Source organism: Schistocerca nitens, chromosome 5 (assembly GCF_023898315.1).
Source record: "Schistocerca nitens isolate TAMUIC-IGC-003100 chromosome 5, iqSchNite1.1, whole genome shotgun sequence".
NCBI lineage: Eukaryota > Metazoa > Arthropoda > Insecta > Orthoptera > Acrididae > Schistocerca > Schistocerca nitens.
In genome coordinates, this window is record NC_064618.1 from 26359008 (window position 1) to 26372565 (window position 13558).

The window sequence follows — 13558 nt, forward strand, 5'->3', positions numbered from 1 at the left end:
GTTATTGTTCTTATACATATATTTCCTATGTATATGTATATGTATATGTATTAATAAATATCTACTTGATAGTTTTCTCAAGTAACTAGGCGATGTAGAACCGTCACAATAAACAGCCATGTGTGCATATTTCTCTGTGTGCACATTCTTCGCCCCCCTACAACACTTGATGGTTCTTACATCATTTTTATCTGTACTTCGATTGTTTGCATCTTCGTGTTTCGTTGTGTGTACACATAAGTGTGTCTGTGTATCCTGATTCTTTGGCCTACTTATATGAAATAAGTTGAAGAGTATTGGAAACCATGAAAAATAAGGACTTCAGTGATAGAAGTATATGAATATGTAAAGAGGGGAAGATAGACCGGTACTCAGATGAGAAGTAAGAAAGGAAAAAGTAGAAATGGTTGTTAAGATTGAAGAAGAGAAATAAGATAGCCCTAAAGACAGGAAACCCTTCTCACCCCATTCCTCAGGATCCCTACTTCGCCAGTACTTGAGGGAGAAGCTGGAGGAGGTATGGTGTTAAACGTCTCCTACAGAATGGACATTCTCACCTACGCCTTTAAAGTCCCCGAAGAAAATCTTAGCAACCCCTATGGAATGGCAGATGGTGAAGAATCAGTCACAAACATTGGCGAGGGTCATTTGAAAGGTGTGGTGTGTGTTCTGTGTTAGCCTTGATTTATTTGTTAGTGTAAATCATGCCTTAATCTATAATACCCATCCCTTCCAAAACCAATACAAACCCTCCCCTTTACATCAAATCTCGTGAAAGGTATAAAATGTTCTATAAAAATAGAAAATTATACACTACAATCAAATAGTTGTTTAGTTAATCACTTTACACTATATTTTACACATGCAGATAAAACACTCTGCTCAGTTTATGTCACCTAGACATCACTCAGTTTAAATAGTATCATCATATTATACCTTTCACTAAAATAATATTTTATTCATTTCACTTCATGTTTAGAGATCACTGTTCATTTGTGGTTCTCTTAAGTTTTCTACTTTACCATCATATCTGATTTTCTTCGTACTAAACTTATAGGATAGTTTAAGAATTCAAGAATAGGTTACAGTATAGTTCTATATTTGAAGGGAATTTGGTGCAGGAAAAAATAGCACAGAAGAAACACCGAAAACAACTAGGGATCCTAAGGTCATCACTCCGCCTGTTAACACAGAACGTTAACATCCCTAGTAAATATACAACTTTATGTCTTTTACATTGTATTTTCCTTCACCTGATCCTTTTATAGGATCTACTAAAAGTAAGGCTTTGGGATGTATTACCGATTGTACTTGGTAAGGTCCTTCATACTTTTGGAAAAGTTTATGTCTCCTTCTTCAGGGCAGAGCTCTGAAGATGCTGTTTTACGAGAACTAGATCATCGACCTTGTACTGAGGTTCAATAGCCTTCTCATTATGTTTACTCACTCGTTCTTGTGCTTTGTCAACTAGATTTTTAGAGACTGTTTCCTGTTTAACTTGATAATCGTCAGTAGGTTGTTCTGGTTAAATGAAACATTTAATAAGAGGTTCTCCTACAAAGGGTTTGCCTATTACTTCTAAAGGTGTTAATCCTGTTGATAAATGTGGTAGTTCATTTAAAATAAGTTCAAAGTCTTTGATCTTTCTTGCCCATAATGTATGTTTTTCATGGCAGAAGGTGCGACACAATTTCCCATTCTCTTTCATTACTCGTTCACATGGATTTGATGACGGGTTATAGTTGGATATTAGTTCTTGATAAACATCTTCCCATGCTAAAAATTCTTTGAATTCATTACTGACAAATTGTGACTATTGTCTGTTAGAAATCGTTTTGGTTTGCCTACCTCGAGAAATTATTGTTGCAGACAGTGAATCATGATTTGTGTATTTACTTTCTTAATAGGATATAATTTAACATACTTTGACCAACACTCTATGAGGACAAAAATGTATGATACTCCTCCCTTCCCTTTCGGAATTGGTCCGAAAAAATCTACTGCTGTAAGATCATGTAACACCTTAGGAATGATTTGATGCATTTTGTATTTAACATGAGTGTTACTCTCTTTTACATTCTGACAGATTTCACAAGTCCTAATTAAAGATGTTACCTTCTGTCCTAGCTTCTTAAAACAATAGAACTTATTCACATGAGCTATACATTTCTTTATTCCGAAGTGTCCATATCCCATATGAACATACCACACAATTTCATCCTCCATTCACTTCAGAATACATATGCACCAACGTTGAGATGTTATACTGTCCCTCCAAAATAAAGTATGTGCTATAATTTGCCACCTCCCTATTTGATTAAGAGGTAAGGAATTCTTGTTACACATAGCATATATTTCTGTGAAGTAGGTATAAGATTTTAACAGACCTCTTCCTATGATTTCCACTGTATATAAGTTGTCCTACTCCTTTGTCCACATGGTGACTTCAGGCACTACAGGAGATTCAAATTTATAGTCCGAGGTCGTTAACAAGTACGAACAGTTTGGTACTTAACTCATATCGATGGCTGCGTTGTTGTCTCCGTGAAGTCTAGAGGTGATTCCACTGTGATGTTCCCGCTGTTTTCCTTGTGTTTGGATGAGACTAACTGGTTTGTAGGGCGATGTGGTATTTTGATTTTTAGAGAGCAAACGTTACATTAGTTTTGCAAATCACTATTTAATTCATTTATTCACATTTAAAACTTCTACAATAATATGCAATAAGACATTGTTTTACACCACATCTGTATTCCCACCTCCTCTAGCTCACGCCTCCTCTCCAAAAAACCCTTCAACCACCCCTGCCAAAGATCGACCTCCTTTCCGCATGACCAAAGATAACTGTCTCTTAGCTGTTAAACTCGCAGTCAAAGGCTATATTTACATAAAACGTTACACATAAAGAAATTACTGACATACACGATATTACGTTCTGTTATAATACCCCCCCCCCCCCCCCCCCGCACACACACACACACACACAAGTCCGAGCATGGCATGCATGGGGTTGTGTGTCACTATGGAATAAAATATATCTAATACACACATCATAATAAAATTTCCAGTTCCGAAAGTTAGTAATAAAATTGGTTTTCCAAGTGATCTTAGTTATATATATACACTTTCCATGATATACAATTTGAAAGTTACATTGGCTGAATTGAGCAATAAGTGTAATGAGCTTATAACTAATAATAAAATATGGCACCTTATATTTAATTGATCATGGTAGCTGCAGAGCCGTGTTAAGATGGGTACATAATTATATAGTATATGCATAAACTCAAGTTTACTTCAATACTGACTTAATGCATCTTAGTTAACCTCATTCTTCTGATTGTCAGTGGTTCCTTTAGAATATATTAAGTGAACTGTGGAATGCATCTCTCACAATCTTTTAATATGCTTCAATAAAATACCTTATGGCATGGCTTGTGCCCAAAACAACCATTAAATCTAAAGAAATCATTATTCTAAAATAAACAGGTTCTTTTAACCACATACATAAAACAGACATAGTTCAAAATATTGTAATACTTATACACAATGTTAAATGGTTGTCTCTTAGGGAAAATTCATGTATACGTGATGAATGGAATCACATGGTGAATCCAGTGCAAATTCAATTATGTGTGATCAGCACTGTATTTTCAGAGTCAGATTGGTTTACATATTTATGATTTAATGTTTCCTTTATAATGAGATAGTTGAGACGTTCCATATGATTGCGACTATAATTGCAGTATCCTCACATTGTACATCTATTTCAGCTTTATAGGTCAAATTATGACAAACTCTACACTTAAATTGTGTAAGATTGTTAGTATTTATACCTTAACTTTACATCATTATTAAGCAGTGTTTCATTTTTATTTACTCTCCTGTGCTCAAATAGCATATTGCCATGAACAGAAATTATTCCAAATTGTGTAACAGGGTATGGGATAAATTCCTAACAGCTCTTCATTCACTTTAACATTAAATTATCTAAACTATTACAAAATATTCTCCCATAATATAAACTTCAAAATTAGTAGGCCTATCACATAACCTTCAATCCATCACAAGTGTTTCAAAAGTAATACACCAACATCTGTTTCCATAATGCTCTAAACCTCAATACATTCTTAATTTGCATGATTAAATTTCATGACTACCCACTATATTTTTAACACACTATGACATACTTGGTCTTTCAAAGTACACTCTCATAATCTGACAAGTACCTCCAGTTTGCTTTATCCATTAAATAATGTTCCATCTGACATAGCTTACAAATGACAAGGTTTTGTCTTCTTACACACAATCACTGTTCATATCTTATTACTTTAAAAGTGTCCACATCATTAACTTTGGTTTCTGTCAAGAGACATTACTATGACACTGTAGAATGGTTCGTAGTCCGACACACTGATCTCGTACCAAATTTAATGAATGGGTATACTAGAGAACAAAGAGAAATTAGTACAGACATAATTCACATTAACACATAATCTACTTCATACTTTTAGCTGACATAGTCCCACACTTTGACATGAAGTTTTCCTTGAATGATAAAACAATAAAGTGATGTAGTTGGGCCAGTCAACTAGTACTTTCCGAGCAGCATTTTACTTATTAATGACTATTTTATGGGTCATGTTTGTTGAGTTTTAACTCTGTAACATTGCGCAGTCCAAATAACTTCTTGGATTTTGGGTAGATTAGCCTATAGGCATTAGGGTGTGGGTTTTCCTTGATTTCAAAGGGGCCTATATAGATGTCAAAAATTTTCATTTCAGAACCCATCAATTTAGATTTTTCCTGTGTTTTTACTAACACCAGATCTCCTGTCCTGAACTGTACTCTTTTACTTCTTGCATCATGTCTCCGTTTTCTTACCTCTCCTTGTCTTTTCATAGTGTTCCTAACAGCTGTCTCTCTTTCCTGGGGTGTCGTAGTTTGACAAGGTGGGAAATCGACATTCTCAGAAATCAAATTTGCAGGTTGTCTATTAAACATTACTTCATAAGGTGAAAAACCAGTGGATGAATGCTGTAGGCTGTTCATTATATCCTCAAAGTCAGTAACATTTTCAATCCAATTAACATGATTTTTACTACAGTATGTTCTGCAGAGCCTTCCAATTTCCCTCATGTACCTTTCTGCTGGGTTACTTGATGGGTGACAAACGGAAATCAAAATATGTTTTATTCCTGTATCTCCAATAAAATTTTTCCATAATTTAGATGTAAACTGTGACCCATTATCAGACATGATGGCCTGGGGTATACCGACATTTGTGAAATAATGATTCATCAGCTTGATGATAATTTGTTTACTGGTTGCTCTCTTTAATGTATACAATTTTGTAAATTTAGAGAAAACGTCAACTATAACGAAGATGTAACTATACCCTCCCCTTGACCTTGGTAGTGGTCCATATAGATCAATAGCTGTCAGTTCAAGGTTTTTATTTGGTAAAATGTTTTGCATCAATCCTTTAGATGTTTGGTTGCTCACTTTTACTCTCTGACAACGATCACAGGTTTCAAGTTTTTTCTTCACTCTCCTACTGATATTATAGAAGTATACATTTTCCTGTATCTTCTGTATACATTTTGTTGCCCTGCAGTGTCCGAAGCTTTCATGTATGTAACTGATTAACGTGTCAATACATTGCTCAGGCCAACATAGTTTCCAATTGTCTAAGTCAGGTTTAGGTCTCCTAAACAAAATCCCTTTTTGTACTTTATAATACTGATCTACCTTTTCTCCTCCCTTTTTCCCTATGTAACTTTTAACCAACTTCCAATTTTCATCATGGTTTTGGTTTCTACGAATATCATTACAGTTTTTCAGTATTTCAGCTTCATCTTTTACACCCTTTAAGTACATAAGTTTGAACTCTTTCTCCTCTTTTCCATAAGTATTTTCAACATCTGCACCTACTGGTAGTCTGGAAAGGGCATCTGCAATGACATTATGTTTACCCTGAATAAATTTGATCTCATAGTCAAACTGTTGAAGGAATAAAACCCACCTTGTTATATGGTCATGATAGAGTCTGCACTCCTGAATGTACGATAGAGCTTTATGGTCAGAGAAAACAATTACCTTGTGCCCTAAAAGATAACTTTTAAACTTATTAAATGCCCAGTGGATGGCAAGTAGTTCCTTCTCTGTGACTGTATATGATTTTTCATGCTTTTGTAAAACCCGGCTAGCAAAAGCAATAGAATGGTGTTCTAATTTTCCTTCTACTTCTATGTTTTGAAACAAGTGTGCCCCTAAACCTGTCTCACTACTATCTGTCATTATACAGAATGGTAATGACATAACAGGTCCATACAACATTTGACTTTGGGACACTTGTTGTTTTATTTCCACGAATGCATCCTGACATTCTTGTGTCCAATCCCAAACAGTATTCTTTTTTAGTAAGTTACATAAGCAGTTTGCATTTAAAGCTTGGGTACTAAGAAATTTTCTATAGAATCCAGTGAAACCAAAAAAAGGACTTGAGTTGTTTTTTGTTCTTGGGAGTAGGGAAGTTTACAATGGCCTCAAGTTTATCCTTATCAGGTAAGATTCCCTTTTCTGAAATATTATGCCCCAAAAATTTCAGTTCATTAACTCCAAAACAACATTTTTCCAATTTTACGGTCATTCTCCCTTCCCTCAATTTTGAACAGACTTGTCTCAGAAGGTTTAGATGATCTTCCCAGGTTTTTCCAGTTACAAGAATGTCATCTACATATACTATTAATTTTGAAGACAATTCATCACCTAATACAAAATCCAGTGCTCTGATAAATTCAGCCACAGATACATTCAATCCAAAAGGGACAACACAATATTGGTAACTTTTGCCACCATACAAAAAGGCAGTATACTTCCTAGAATCAAGTTCAAGTGGTATTTGGTGAAAACCAGATGTCAAGTCTAGGCTACTCATAAATTTTACATTATCAAATTTGTTCAGAAGTTCATCCATATTGTCAGGATGGTCATTTTCTCTAATCAAAAACTTATTAAGGTGCCTAGAGTCAAGTACAAGTCTAACGCCACCATTTCTCTTAGACACAACTACTAATGGGTTGTTGTAAGCACTTCTACTTCTTTCTATAATCCCCCAAGTTTCCATTTTTTGGATTTCCCTTTCTACATCTTTTTTCCAGGAGAATGGAATGCCATATGGTTTTAGGAAGAAAGGATGATGATCTCTGAGTTGAAGTCTGCACTGATAGTCTTTTACCTTCCCTGGTCTCTCACTGAATGTATCCTGAAATTCCCATAACACTTCTCTTAACTGATTTTCTGACTTTCACTTAGATTTACAGCTTCCTTCAATTTGACTTCGACTAATTCTTCGAAATTTTGTTCATTTATAAGATCAAAGGATGTGTTATCACTTATGGCTTGATTATCTACTTCGCTTACAACAGCTTTGATATGGTTGCAAGAATTACTACAATTAAGGATGTACATTTCTGTTTTCAGAATACTATTTTTCTCAGGTTCAGTAATTATAACAGTCTTATCTTCCCAAGAGAAGCTTACACCCACTTTTAAGACCCAATCCATGCCAAAAATGATATTTTCTTCTAACCTTGGGACCACAAGGCAACCCTGCTCAAATTCCACATTTTCAATTTCAAACGTTAACAATACTTGACTCTTAACTACCTTACTTTGCCTACCAGTGGCACCTCTGATTTTTACCCCTACAACCGGCATTTCTACAAAGTTCTTACCATCTCTAATTTTATCTCTAAATTTTTCTGATATTGCACATATGGGGCTTCCTGTATCAATAAGACAGTGCCCTTCCCACTGATTTACTCTTATTTTAATGTGTGGACAGCCTAATTCCTTTTCATCTGCCTTCCCCTCGGGGACTTCATATAATAAATCTTTTTCAATTTCTTTATAATTTTCATCTACTTCCTCCCTTTCAGTCTTCATCAGGTTTACCTGATTTTCAGATTCTAAGTTACTAGTGTCAAGTTTACACTTTGGCTGCACACAAAATATCTCCCTACTGTTTGTGTACCTTTCACACAGACTCTTTCTTTTACTCTCCCACCAGCGTGGGCATAAAACTCTACTAATTATACTTAGACGATACCAAAACACTTTGCTACTACAACTCTCATTATACCGGTTCCACAGGATTTCTAAGAATTGGCTTCCTTTACTTTCAATAATATCACGCAAATCTAATTCTTTCACAATATTTTCACTTTTGTTATCACCACTTTGATTAACCATGAACTCATCAGGACAGACATGTAGCAATTCATTTTCAGCTGTCACTTCATTATTCTTATCATATTCCTGTGCTTCGTCACCACAACTATCATCAAGTTCCAACACTTCATTATTTATTTCAATAAAAACATTGTACTCACTTACTGGTTTGCTTACCATACTTTTCACATCAAAAATACTAACATCATTACTACTATTACTACTATGGTATACTTTACTGCCAGTTTCATTTATTTCTCTCTGTTTTTCACTCTCTATGGTTGATTCTTTTTCCTGTTGCTTAGATTTATCATCAGCTGATTCACTATTACCTTCTTGTGTGAACAACCCCCCCCCCCCCCCCCCAATCCAATTCTGAACTAAAACATTTATTACTCTCTTCATTATTAGCTTGCTCTCCCCTTTTTGCCCACCTGTAAAATTCATTTAACATCTCCTCATCAAGAATTGAGTCAGAACTTTGATCTCTCCTACGTTTATTTTGTGGTGGTCTACTGTGCCACATAGCATCCCAAAATTTTTTATCAAAATTTATATAATTCACTTGGTATTCCTGGTTTTTAACCTGTTTGTTAATGGTACAGTTATTTACAGTATTGGGTTTTGTGTGAAAGTTAGAAGTCCTATTATGTTTAAATCAGTTCGCCCCAAAGCTGTGGACCCTCATTGAGGCGGTCCGGAGTTTTCCGGATGTCTACCTCTATTGTCACTCCCCCAATTTGTATTCATTCTGTTGTTACCTTCCCATCTGTTGTTCCTAGTTACACCATTGCTTTCCCAGTTACTCCCTCTCCAATTAGCATTGTACTCTCTTGTTCTATCATATTGGTGTTCATTCCGAAAATCTCTATCGTCCCTTCTAGGGTTCTCCCCACGGTAATCAGAATTCCACCTCCCACTGTAATGGTTTCCGTTACTAAACTCTTGCACATTTCTCTCCATTGCCCTGTCTAATTTGTCTATATATTTTAGAAACTGGTCTAAACAGTTGTCAGGTCCATGCACTAATTCCCACTGTATTCTTTCAGGTAACCTCCTTTTAAGGGCATCAATTTGCGTCATTTCGTCGAAGGGTTTATCTAGATGCACCAATTTCCTAAGTTGATCCCTGCAAAAGTCTTTCATTGAGTGGTTTCTGCCCCTGAAGCTAGGCCCATTTAAAAATTCACTTTTTATTCTACCCTGTTCAGTCTCAGACCAAAACTTATTTAAGAAACTCTTCTTAAAATCATCAAACGTATTCCACTCATCAAAATGTTGGTTTGCCCAAGACAAAGCTTCTCCCTCAAGAAATTTTTTGACAAATTTAATCTTTAGATTATCAGACATGCCAGGAACAAGGTTGTCAGAGCAGTGTTGTAAAAAATCTACAGGGTGTAAATTATCACAAGGAAAACTTTTTACAGGTGAATTACTCCACACACTTCCACCATTCATACATAAATTTCTAGACACAAAATTATCTTGCATTTCAGTGAATCTCTTGTCTATTACACTTAAATTACATGTTCCAGACTCTTGTATCTTATTTAATTCAGCATCTAAGGAATTAACTTTTGATTCTGTATCTAGACTTAATTTGTCTACCCTCTCCTCCACAGTTCTTTGAGCTGCAGTTAACCTTTCAATCTCTTTCCCAACGTTGAGATGTTATACTGTCCCTCCAAAATAAATTATGTGCTATAATTTGCCACCTCCCTATTTGATTAAGAGGTAAGGAATTCTTGTTACACATAGCATATATTTCTGTGAAGTAGGTATAAGATGAATGTTTTCGGTTATTCTTCAAGCCTTATCTTGTACCCTGTTATGTGGATATTCTACTGTCAAAAAATTAATCACAGAAATTACGCCGGGCGCTTCCATACATTTTAATTCTTTCATGTCTACAGGTAACCTAGACAAAGCATCAGGTACAATATTTTCAGAACCTAATATATACTGTATTTTAATGTCATATTCCTGTAGGAACAACATCCACCATATTAATCTACTATGTGGTAATGAATACCCATTAAAAATGATAGAGCTTGGTGATCCATATACATATATGTATTTCTGACCCCCATACTAGTGTTTGGAATTTTTGGATACCCTATACTATTTCTAATAGTTCCTTTTCTTTGGCTGTACAGTTTAATTCGTGTTTGTCAAAACTCCAACTAGCAAAAGCTATAGAACTGTGATTTGTACTTTCCAGACCTGACTCTCCTTGGAAAAGTTCTGCTGCTATAGCATAGTTGGATGCATCTGTTGAAATTTTAAATGGCTCACCCTGCTGTTTTTACATTTTCAAATGCATCATTGGCCTCTTGGTCCAAAACCCACAGTATTGCCTTCCTTAAAAAAAAGTAAAAGTCTTGGGCCGTTCAGCTCTCGACTTCGTGTGTATTGTCTATAGTACCCGGCCATTCCAATAAATCTCTTAAACTGTCTTACGTTTCTAGTGGGTGGACACTCCTTAATGACCTTTATACATTCCGGGTCTGGTCTAATTCCTTTCACTCCTACGATTTGCCCTAAAACTTAAGCTCTTGCCTCCCATAGTGCGATTTAGACAATTTTATTGCAATACCTTTTTCTTTAAACCTTTTTAGAGTTTTACTCGAGGTAGATGAAGTTATGTCATCTACATATGTTATTAAATCTTTTAACAATTCCCTTCCTAATGCCTCATCCAGTGCACGTATAAACAAGGATATTTAGCCCAAATGGTAACACATTAAAATGATATGATTTCCCATCAAATAGAAACGCTGTATATTTCTTTGATTCAGGATGTAACCAAACTTGCCAGTTTCCAGCAGTCAGATGCATCATGCTAAAATACTTTGCTTTCTGAAATTTGGAGAATAATTCATCAATGATAATTGGTCTGTCTCATTCCGTCTCCATATGCTTATTCAAAGTACACGCGCCTAGCACTAATCACACACCTCCTGTAGCCTTTCTTGCTGCTACCAAGGGATTATTCACGATCCTAGAGCTATGTTCTATTATGCTGTTGTCAATCATCTCGTCAATTTCTTCCATAACTGCTTCTTTTAGACTTAGTGGTATGAGATATGGCTTACAGAAAAATGGAGTACTATCTTTGATTTTAAATTTACTAATTCTTGCTGCTACCAAGGGATTATTCACGATCCTAGAGCTATGTTCTATTATGCTGTTGTCAATCATCTCGTCAATTTCTTCCATAACTGCTTCTTTTAGACTTAGTGGTATGAGATATGGCTTACAGAAAAATGGAGTACTATCTTTGATTTTAAATTTACTAATACTACCGGGGCGATCGGAAAATACTTCTTCATATTCCATTAGAATTTTATATAAATCTAGTTTTTGTTCACTGGTTAATATTGGTGATTCATTTACTTTGCCCTGTTTTTCTACTCAATGTGGCACATGACTTGCCTTTTCAATCTCTGGTGACAATTGTGCTGTCGCAGTTAATCGTAAACATTGACTCTCGGTTGTTTGTTTACCAATATAGCTGTCCGTTGCAAATGGTACACAATATTTGTAGCCACCTTTACCATAATAAAGAAGATTCTCCTCTAAATCCAATATGATGTTAAATTCTGACAGCCAATCTTGGCCATACAACACATCCCTATTGATATTTTCTACTGCTAACAGTGTCTGATGAAATGGGATATTCCCAATGTTTCAGTTCACCTGGGTCTCGTGTTTTAAGACTTTGCTTTTCGTTCCAGTAATGCTGACTACATACACCCCCGTTACTGGCAATAGCGGTAAGTGATGTTTAGTTCGTAATGTGCTACAGAAAATGCTAGAAATAAGTGACACTTCACTCCTGGAATCTATAAATATGTTAACTTCAAAAGCCTTTACTTTTCCTATTGTTATTGGTTGTGGATCAATGGTGGTTAAGCTCGGTTCTTCCAGTAACAACCATTATTTGGTTGGTATTTTATGCGTGAAATTAACATACTTATTATGTACTAGCCCCCCTAATCTATTTCTACGACCTGGGTCCCGGCTCTGGATCGAGATGGCACTACATTTTCCTCATTATTGATAATCACTGGTTGGTTACTGAATTGGGTTATTACATTACCACTTTGTATTTTATTACTGAGTGGTACAAATTCTTGCAATGCCACTGGGCCTATATTCAAAGTTGGATGTTTCTTTTGGTAATTTTCGCTACCCTTATTCTGGTTACACTGGTGTACTCTAGCTAAGTTGGTCTCATGTCTCTTAAAATTACTATTACAACTACCTCTTCTGTAATTCTGTTTTTCACTTTGATGTACGTTTTCGTTGCGGTCTTTGTTTAAGGCATCAAGTGCATCTACAAAAGACAACAGTTCTCCTACTGTTTTCCACCCACTACACAGTATATCTTTGCTGGCATAAATGGGTAGACATATTATTAAAATCATAAAAGAACGTTGTATACCTGGAAGAATCCTGGAGATACTAAAAGCTATCAGATAGATTATATAATGGTAAGACAGAGATTTAGGAACCAGGTTTTAAATTGTAAGACATTTCCAGGGGCAGATGTGAATTCTGACCACAATCTATTGGTTATGAACTGCAGATTGAAACTGAAGAAACTGCAAAAAGGTGGGCATTTAAGGAGGTGGGACCTGGATAAACTGAAAGAACCAGAGGTTGTAGAGAGTTTCAGGAAGAGCATAAGGGAACAATTGACAGGAATGGGGGAAAGAAATACAGTAGAAGAAGAATGGGTAGCTCTGAGGGATGAAGTAGTGAAGGCAGCAGACGATCAAGTAGGTAAAAAGACGAGGGCTAATAGAAATCCTTGGGAAACAGAAGAAATATTGAATTTAATTGATGAAAGGAGAAAATATAAAAATGCAGTAAATGAAGCAGGCAGAAAGGAATGCAAACGTCTCAAAAATGATATCGACAGGAAGTGCAAAATGGCTAAGCAGGGATGGCTAGAGGACAAATGTACGGATGTAGAGGCTTGTCTCACTAGGGGTAAGATAGATACTGCCTACAGGAAAATGAAAGAGACCTTTGGAGAGAAGAGAACCACTTGTATGAATATCAAGAGCTCAGATGGCAACCCAGTTCTAAGCAAAGAAGGGAAGGCAGAAAGGTGGAAGGAGTATATAGAGGGTTTATACAAGGGCGATGTACTTGAGGACAATATTATGGAAATGGAAAAGGATGTAAATGAAGATGAAATGGGAGATATTATACTGTGTGAAGAGTTTGACAGAGCACTGAAAGACCTGAGTCAAAACAAGGCCCCGGGAGTAGACAACATTCCATTAGAACTACTGATGGCCTTGGGAGAGCC

At 35.9% G+C, this 13558-nt stretch overlaps 1 protein-coding gene across 4 annotated transcripts in view; it reads left to right on the forward strand.

Annotated features, from left to right (window-relative positions):
- LOC126259999 (putative transferase CAF17 homolog, mitochondrial) overlaps positions 1–13558 on the forward strand; it is a 93076-nt gene that overhangs the window by 41371 nt on the left and 38147 nt on the right. For 2 of the 4 annotated variants that reach the window (XR_007546586.1, XM_049957152.1), the window contains one exon: positions 11973–12011. The exons of the other annotated variants lie outside the window; for them this stretch is intronic. The gene's annotated coding sequence lies outside the window, so the exon portion shown is untranslated. Of the gene's footprint in view, positions 1–11972; positions 12012–13558 lie in introns of those variants that run through there. 4 annotated transcript variants of the gene reach the window in all.